Source organism: Phascolarctos cinereus, unplaced genomic scaffold, assembly GCF_003287225.1.
Source record: "Phascolarctos cinereus isolate Bilbo 61053 unplaced genomic scaffold, phaCin_HiC Scaffold_9;HRSCAF=440, whole genome shotgun sequence".
Taxonomy (NCBI): Eukaryota; Metazoa; Chordata; class Mammalia; order Diprotodontia; family Phascolarctidae; genus Phascolarctos; species Phascolarctos cinereus.
In genome coordinates, this window is record NW_027556402.1 from 66,801,449 (window position 1) to 66,809,525 (window position 8,077).

The following is an 8,077-nucleotide window of genomic DNA, read 5'->3' on the forward strand; positions in this document are numbered from 1 at the left end:
GGCTGTCTACAGTCCCTAGTAGACCAACAGTATGGGCCTGAAGAAAAGGAGCTAGGAATCAACAGAGCTGGTAGGGAATAACCTACCCCTCCAGGGCTGTTCTACTGAACCCAAAAGTTTTGGAGAAGAATTCTATAGGACTTGATGCTGTCTGGGACAAAGCAAGATAAATACCCCTCTTCCACATGAAAGCCCTCCAAATGTGTATTTGAACATCATTAAAATGTTGCCCCCAAATCTTCTCTTCTCCAAAATAAACAGCCTCATTTCCTTCCATTAATTCTATATGGAAAGGTTCCAAGTCTTCTCACTTCTTTGGTCATCTTCTAATACATGCATTCCAGTTTGTCAACGTCCTCCTAAAATGTGCTTCTCAGAACTGAACCTAATGATGGAATTGACTAGGACAGAATACAGTGAGACTGTTCCTACTGCTCCCCCACCTTTATTCTAGACACCATAGTTCTATTGAGGAACCTCCTAGTCTTCTTCTTTATGTTTGAGAGAGGCAACATAGAATGATTGAAAGAAGATTGGTTCTAGAGTTCAAAGACCTGCCCCCAAATCCAAGCTCCAACAGTTACTGGCTTCGTGACTATGGACAAGTCATTGAATTCCTCTGAGCTTCATCAGTTCCCTCATCTATAAAACAGAATTAATAACACTTATACAATCCACTTCACAGGACTGTCATGAGGAAAATGCCTTGTAACCTGTAAAGTGCTATACACACAGGTTCATGGCATGTTCCCCTTCATAAATGTTCTTTAGCTATATGGGTTCCCTACTGCCAGGGCCCTCTATAACATGTTCCATGGTCAAGTATCTTCTCCACATGAACACCTTTCCCCATTGGTAGATGGATAATCTGTGGGAGAATGCACACCATATGTGTGCGAACAGATTCTTTCTCATTACTTTACTATTTTTTAAAGTTGTTTTCAGTCATATCTGATTCTTCATGACCCCTTTTGAAGTTTTCTTGGCAAAGATGCTGGAGTGGTTTGTAATTTCCTTCTCCAGCTCATTTGACAAATGAGGAAATTGAGGCAAATGAGGTTACGTGACTTGCCCAGGGTCACACAACTAGTAAGTGTCTGAGGCCAGATTTGAACTCAGGATGATGAGTCTTCCTGACTTCAGGCTTGGAGTTCTACCCACTGTGCCACCCAGCTGCCTTAAACTGTTGATTATATTATTTGTCTCTATTATTTTGAGCTGTGTCCTCTGGTTAAAGTAAACACATAGGTGGGCCCTTGTGAGCTGTGGTTTTGAGATAAGGCTGACCCTTAGAATGTCTCAACCCAGGGGTATTTTCTCCTGGGCCCTGTCATCAAGGGATTTCTGATACTAGGTAGATTAAATGCCAACTTTGTGACCTCTGTAACGCTGATTAGCAGCACAAGGTCTCAGAATAGCTGAATTATTATTGGATTACTTAAGAGTGTGACAAACTACACCTAGCAATGAAAGTCCTAAAGGAACAGACCATCTTACTAAGATTAGAACCAAAAAGAAAAAGAAAAGTTCCTTCTCTGACTTCTATAATGCTTTAAGTGCAATAAAAAAAAAAGTGCATGTACCTTCAAATCCTCAAGACCATAGGATAACAGATTTTGAATTGGAAAAGTCCATAATCATATAATCTGACCTCATCATTTTAGAGTTGAGAAACTGAGGCCCAGAGAAACTAGGTCTTGCCCAAGGTAACACAGGTAGGATGATGCAGAACTATGATTCCAATGTGGATCTTTACAAATTCCGAATCCATCATTCTTTCAACTTAATCACACCGACCCTGAGTGCAGAGGCATCTGTATGAATTTTATCCCTACTGTTGCAATGAGGACCAGAATACTGAGCCAGGTTCTTAAGTCTTTCTTTTGGTGGAATGTGATTCAAGGGATGAGGGGAAAGAGAGATCTCATCCTGCACAGATTGGTGGCAGAATCATTATTCTGTTAAGTCAAGCTCAGTACTAAGACTATGGACCGTGGATAAAAGTCCAGAGGCAACAGGAGGTGTCTTGATTAGAAGCAAGATTAAAACTAAAAATCACAAGGGTCCAGCTACAAGAGTTTGGTCCTGGGAAAAATAATGTTTCACCTTACCAGACCTTTCTCTCAACTTGCTGCATTCTAATACACCTTTCAAAAATTATGACAATGTTTCTACTGTAGGAGTCTGAAAAATTTTAAAGAGTAGTATTAGTTGCTGAGATCTTAATATCTCAAAAATTTGGGGGAGAGAGAGAAATTTGTTATAATACCTGTAGTTAGGGTCAGTTTTTTCTCTAATAAATAGTCCATTTGCATAGAAATAGCATGAAGAGTAGTCATTTTTAAATGTCCTTCGAGCACATATTTTTGTGTCCAACTTTGCATATTTGGCCTCACTCTCCAGCCTCCTCTGTGTTCTCTTCATCTGGACAGCTCCTACCATCCTTGTCCTTTCTAACAACAGCCAACTAGTTAGATGGGGTAGATCATCTTTTCTCCCTTTACCAAATCAATCAAAATAAATGGCATTATCATTAATAATAGCTCACATTTATCTAGCACTTTGTAGGATCGTAGCTGGAAGATACCTGGGAAGTCAACTGGTCCAGTTCTCTAACTTTGCGGAACAGGAAATGGAGCCTGAGAGAGGTTGAGTGACTTCCTCAATGATAAAATTATAGAAAGTGGTAGAGCTGGACTTTGAACCCAGGTCTTCTGGCTCCAAATGTGCATTTTTTTTCCAACCAACTATAGTGTATCTGGGGGTCTTCCCTAATGTTGAAGAATCTCACTCCTTCTTATAGCTAACAAAATCTTTTACTTCTTTAATCTTTTTAATATACCAAATACTCTCCTTGGGGAAATGTCCTTATGGTTGGGAAAGAACATTATAGCTGAAGTTAGAAGACCTAGGTTAAGATCTCGGCTTTCCCATGTACTAACTGGGTGACTTTAGAGGAGTCATTTAACATGTTTGTCATTTGCATAATAATAATAGCTGCACCAGCTACCTTCAAGCTAATACAGTTATCCTTTCTACATTGCAACTTTTCCCATTGTGGTTTCAATATATCATGGGTTGGCATAAGAAATTAAATGGGGCTAGGATCTAAGCCAGCTCCAAAAAATTCATGATGGAAAATGCTATCCATATCCAGAAAAAGAACTATGGAGTTTGAATGCTGATTGAAGCATATTATTTGCTCTCTTTTTTTGTTCATTTGTTTCTTCTTTCTCATGGTTCCTACTGTTGGTTCTAATTCTTCTTTATAACATGACTAATGTGAAAATATGTTTAATATGAATGTATATATAGAGCCTATATCAGATTGCATGCCATATTGGGGTGGGGGAGAGGGGAGAGAAGGGGAGAAAATTTGGAACTCAAAATCTTAAGGAAGTGAATGTTGAAAACTAAAAATAATTTTTTTAAAAAAAATTGGAATTTTTGGGAGTTTAGCAGAAGCCACAGATAACACAGAAAAAGTTTAGAAACTCAGAAATGCATAAAATACATGTATAGTATTGTGTAATATTAACATATTTTATCTTTTAATACCATAATAATCCAGACTTTTTCACTGGTATGAAGGGAGGGCCAAAAAACTTCATGTGAATTTTCTAGATTGTGGGAGCTCTGCACCCCTAACCACCACAATGTGGAAGGGATAACTGTATAATGAAGAAAAAGAAAATGCTAACCAGAAAATGCTATATTAGTACTGAGTATTATTATCATTATTGCTATCAGTATTCAGAAATCATTCTATTGATAGGTTGTGTATTGGCTAAAAAGACACTACTTTTACACTCTAGGCAGGCCATGTTTCAGCACTGATGGTGAGACATAATGAACTCCCAGTGTCTCGTTCCTGGTGCCCTTTATTTGCTAGCAGGTTGGTTCTAGTCAGGAGCATTTCTGTGGCTATAGAAAAGAATTTTTTCTTCATACAAAATTTACTGGGCCTATGAAAACCAATGTTTGGCAAACATTCTTTTACTTTTTCCCTTAATCACTTGCATGTTTTAAAGAATGGTATTTACACTGATGAGTCCTCCTTTTCCCATAGTTGTATTGTTATCATCAATTAAGGGTCTTCCCCTAACAATCTTCTCTGTTGTCTTATCATGGCATAGAAATCACCCTGGGTTCGAAGACTATGCCAAAAAGCACAAATTCTGACAGGTTCTACCAAATGAAAAGATTTTGAGAGCCATCCAGCAATGGACTGTGCATTAGGCTGGTCCTGTCTCTAAGGACCAGCTTAGCTAAGGATGGGCTCTTGGCCAGGTGATGGATTTCTTTTTTCTACTACAGAGACTCACAAAGACTTACCCACTAAGGCGTAAAGAGGTTGCAGTCTTTATTTATGTTACTGTTGACATTGAAGTAAATGAAGGGTGGCCCACTTGTTTAAGCAGGATTCTATAGGAAACTGCTGAGATCACTAATGCATCCTTTGGATGTTACACAGCAACTTTCTCAGCTTGCCAATGGGTTATTTCTCAGTAACAGAGGTCAGTGGTCAAAGAGCCTCCAGATTCCACCTTTGTTATTATCCTTAGTATAGATTTTCCAGTGGGACAGGGTGATTTTGCTGATAATTACCAGGCATACAGATAAAGTTCCCTCATTAAAGTCTCATGAAAACCAAGGAAAATAAATCACTGCCAACAGAGAAAAGAAGAAAACCTTCTGTTTAGACTTTTCCACAACCATTTAGGTCAATTATCTTTCCTCTTTCACCCCAGTGATTTTATCAGCCAGCTTAGGGAATGATCAGAGGAGGGGAAAAATATTTTGAGAGACCCTCACAGGACTTTTCTGAGGTTTGGTTGGTGGTATGGAATATACCAAGGGTATAATATATATATACCAAAGGCATAAAGATCAAGGATCATAAATTATGAAATTGTACCTGAGGAAACACAGTAAGAATAGCAACTACTCAAGTTTATACAGTGCTCTAAGGCTAACAAAGCTCTTTCCCCTGGTACTATCCCCATTTTAGAGGTGAGGAAACTGAGGCCCAGAGGGATTAAGTGATTTAACCTAAGCCACACAGCTGGTACATGTCAAAGTAGGACTGAAACGCTAGGGCTTTTCTCAGTCAAGCAGTCCATCAGTCAATAAACATTAAGTGCCTACCATGTGACAAGCAATGTGCTAAGTGCTGAGGATACAATTCTGAAAAAGAAAGACAATCCCTGCCCTCCAGGAGCTTACAGTCTAATTGGGGAAGAAAACACACAAAAAGGAAGCTGAAAAGGGGGAGGGAGGAATGGGAGGTACTCAGTGTGTGGCCAAAGGGAGTTCAACTGGCTGGGAAATGAAGGAAATGTTGGCCTGAGTACCCTCCTTGGAGGCAATCTTCAGTGGATGTTCTGGGTAGAGCTCTCCCGTCTGCTTTTCAATCAGAGGAGGCTCAGGGGCAGAGGGTATTGATAAGGTGTCTGTGCTAGGGTTGATGTGATATGAATTGGGAGATTCCTGGTGGCATGACAGAGACGTCCCAATGAGTGTTAGCTGGGTCAGAAGTGATTCCAAGCCAGAAATTATTCCATCGACTTCACTATCCTTAAAGTATGTTTATGCCTCAGCACTGTGAAAGATCCATGATTTCATTCGTGTGGACATTCTCCTTTTAGAGACAGATTCTAAATCCTCTGTAACTTAGCAGATGGTTTTTGTGAGTTGCTATAGATAAAAATTTAATCACCTAGTGTCTGACCTTCTGGTAATGAGCCTCTCTGTACTCAGCTAGAGAGAATAGATACACAGTCTTGAGCAGCTTCTGTCTCCTTTTTTCATGCCTAAACATCTCTTGATGGGCACCTTCCCTAGGACCCTATGATCTCACTCCATTCTTCAGAGCTTACCTGTTATCTTATCTAGTGATATTTTCTGACCATCAGCCTAGCTAAGTGTGGAGTGGGCAGCTGGGGAGCAAAGTGAATAGAGTGCCAGAAGGCCTGGAATTGGGAAGATTCATCTTCTTGAATTTAAATCTGGCATTACACACTAGCTGTATGACCCTGGAGAAGTCACTTAACCCAGCTTGCCTCAATTTCCTTATCTTCAAAATGAGCTGGAAAAGGAAATAGCAAGCCGCTCTAGTATCTTTGCCAAGAAAACCCCAAATAAGGGCACAAAGAGTCAGACATGACTGAAAAACAACTAAACAACAACAATGTAGAGAGGTTTACCCCAAGTACGTTAGCCACCAGTAGTATATTTTTCAGCCATGTTGAATAATAAAATAGATAAAAACACAAAATAACCCCAAACCCTAAATGGCCCCATTTAATTCCTATAGGGACAGTATTGGAAAGAAATAGGTGGAAGAGGAGGCAGAGAATGCTAAGGATCTTCTGCAGCTTTTAGTTTATATATAAGCATTACTCTAACTGTAACACTCCAAACTCTGATCCTTATCCAATGACTAAGTCAATATCCTACGTGAAGAACCAAATCGCATCCATGCTGACATTGTCTGATGTCACTGACACCAAAAGAGAAAGAAATTGCAGGAAAATGGAAAGGTGGCTCATGGATTTTCCTTAGAGGTGCCAATAAGGCCAGCCATCCTAGCTGGAACAGCAGGGCAAACAGAGTCCATCACCACCATCTCGACCACTGTTTCCCCTCATACCCTGGTGGAGACAAGCCAGGAACCCAAACTCAAGGGCCTTTGGAAGAACAGTTCTTCCAGGCCATTGTCTGCCGATATCACCCTGAGAAGTAATTTCTGTGGAGATGTAGCCTGCAGATGTTATAGCCACATCTACAAAGACCCAGAAAACCAAGTTCTTGCCACCCACGTCCTTGGCACTGTCAAATGGTTCAACATCTGAAACTGATAGGATTTTATCAGTGGAAAAAAAAAACATCAGAGAGGAGCCTTTAACATCTGTTTTGTTGCTGTGCCCTGAGGACCACAGGACTTTTCTATCTTACTTGCAGCTGAAATCTTTCATATGTGTTTTCACTGTCCCACACCCACCTTAAAATGGGAGCTCCTCAAGAGCACAGATCATCTTACTTTTTTATTTGTGTCCCAAAGTGCTTAGCAGAGTGACTGTGATAAATAAATGTTAGCTAGCTATTGCTACTATTTTTTAACTTAAATTTTTAAAAAATTTATTATTCAGCATTTTTAACATTTTTTAAAATTTCGAGTTCCAAATTCTCTCCCTTTCTATAGTATTTCCCTCACCCATTGAGAAAGCAAGCAATATGATACCCATTATACATGTGAAAACATATGAACATATTTCTATATTAGCTATGTCACGAAAAAGCAAGAAAAATAAAGAAAGTGAGAAAATTAAACCTCAATTTTCATTCAGATCATCAGTTTGTTGGGGCAGGTGGTGGCACAGTGGATAGAGCTCCAGCCTTGGAGTCAGGAGGACCTGAGTTCAAATCAGACCTCAGACACTTGACACTTACCAGCTGTGTGACCCAGGGCAAGTCACTTAACTCCAATTGCCTCACCAAAAAGCAAACAAACAAACAAACGAACAGATCATCAGTTCATTCTCTGGAGGTGGATAGTAATTTTCATCATGAGTCCTACATCATTGTATTGATCAGAGTAGCTAAGTCTTTTACAGGCAATAATCATTACAACACTGCTATTACTATTATTGGTTTTTTTATATTTTTCCCCCAATTACATGTTAAAACATTTTTTTTTATAATTTTGAGTTCCAAATTCTATCCCTCTCTCTTCTCCCTTCCCTGAGACGGTAAGTAATCTGATATAGTTTTATGCGTGTGTATTGCTACTATTATTACAAAGGATTTTACAGATGTTATTATATGTGTATATACAAATATTATATCTGTGTATCTGCCAGAATGGCTTGCCATTCTGGGAGACATTGATAGATACTGGAATGATAATCAGTATATCATTCGCCCATTTTGTAAACATGATCCCAGTAAACTTTTGCTAGCCATAGTTGTTTTAATATTTCCAAGCTCCTATAATTTTTGTTGGTAGAGGCATTCCCTCTATATGTCTGTGTTCATAAGTTTATGTGTTCAGAAAGAAAAAATTACCCAGTGCCTA